Raw genomic sequence first — 1,168 nt, 5'->3', positions numbered from 1 at the left:
CGAGTTTGATGAGCGTTAGACTTCATGAACAATGATTCTTTTAAAAAATGCTTTAAAGGGGGATTTTAAGCTTCTTTAATTGCCAAATCTACAAAGTTGGCCATTGTGCAGAAATTCTAACTTTGGTTGACTCTAGTAGTTGGTTTGTAGACCCTCCATCTTTAGAGGAATCGGTCTCCTCAACTCTATGCATCAATAAATAATGGGGGCCGCTTTGTGATGGCGCCCTCTCGTTGGACTGGACTACATCCTCGGCCCCAGGAGCCGAGGAGGAGGGGGGGGAAGGGTGGCTTTCAACCACAACCTACATCCGTACAGGATTGCAATGCTAGGCCTTTTCATCTGATATTATTAATGTCCTCTGGACGGCCACGACAGGCCTCGACTTCCGAGGCTTTTGTCACACAGCATGCCTCGCTGGGAAGGTGTCATGCAATCATTTGATTAAATCTATACACGTTAAAAGATGACTAACGGGCTCCGAGTCCCCGAGGACTGGGCTCCAGAATCGTTGGGTGGGTCCTCCCGGTCGGAGAGGATGCTGCGCTCCTTGCATATTATTTATCAGGATTACAGGATACGATTGGGGGGCAGGTATGGCGGGGAGAAGGGGTAACTAATAATACAAGGCTTTTCTTGGGGTTCACGTCAGGAATCGCCGAAACGCAGCTTTCCTGAACTTCTCCGTCAAGGAGTTTCGTCAAAATCAGCTTTAGTCGGTAAAGCTAGAGCGAGGGCCTGAAATGTATTTCTAACTTTACATCAGTCCGAGGGTGACCTGAGCTAATTCTGATTTCTATCAAGTTTGGCATCTCTTCAGACAGTCTTCTTAGGCTATCGTTACACTACGGACTCCACGGAGCCACGTAGAGAGAGGGTGGATGCATTTCAAGAATTAAAATAAAAAAAAGGCTACCTAACTAATAAAAAAAAAAAAAAAAAAAGAAAAAGAAAAAGAAAACATGAAAGGACACTAGCGTGTAGTCTAGTCTCCTCTCTGAGTGAAGCCTTCTAAGGAGGATAAATCATGCAGCCTCTACAGCGGTCTGAGTATTGTCTCAGCAACAACATTCAGGAGGTTCACTTTAACTCATATTTCAAAAAAATGCACAGCAAGAATTCCATTAATCCTGTGCAAACATCAACCCAAGTGTCTATTCTTTTTTTC

This window comes from Salarias fasciatus, chromosome 22 (genome assembly GCF_902148845.1).
Source record: "Salarias fasciatus chromosome 22, fSalaFa1.1, whole genome shotgun sequence".
Taxonomy (NCBI): domain Eukaryota; kingdom Metazoa; phylum Chordata; class Actinopteri; order Blenniiformes; family Blenniidae; genus Salarias; species Salarias fasciatus.
The sequence above is the reverse complement of the archived record's forward strand: the minus strand, read 5'-3'. Positions refer to the sequence as shown.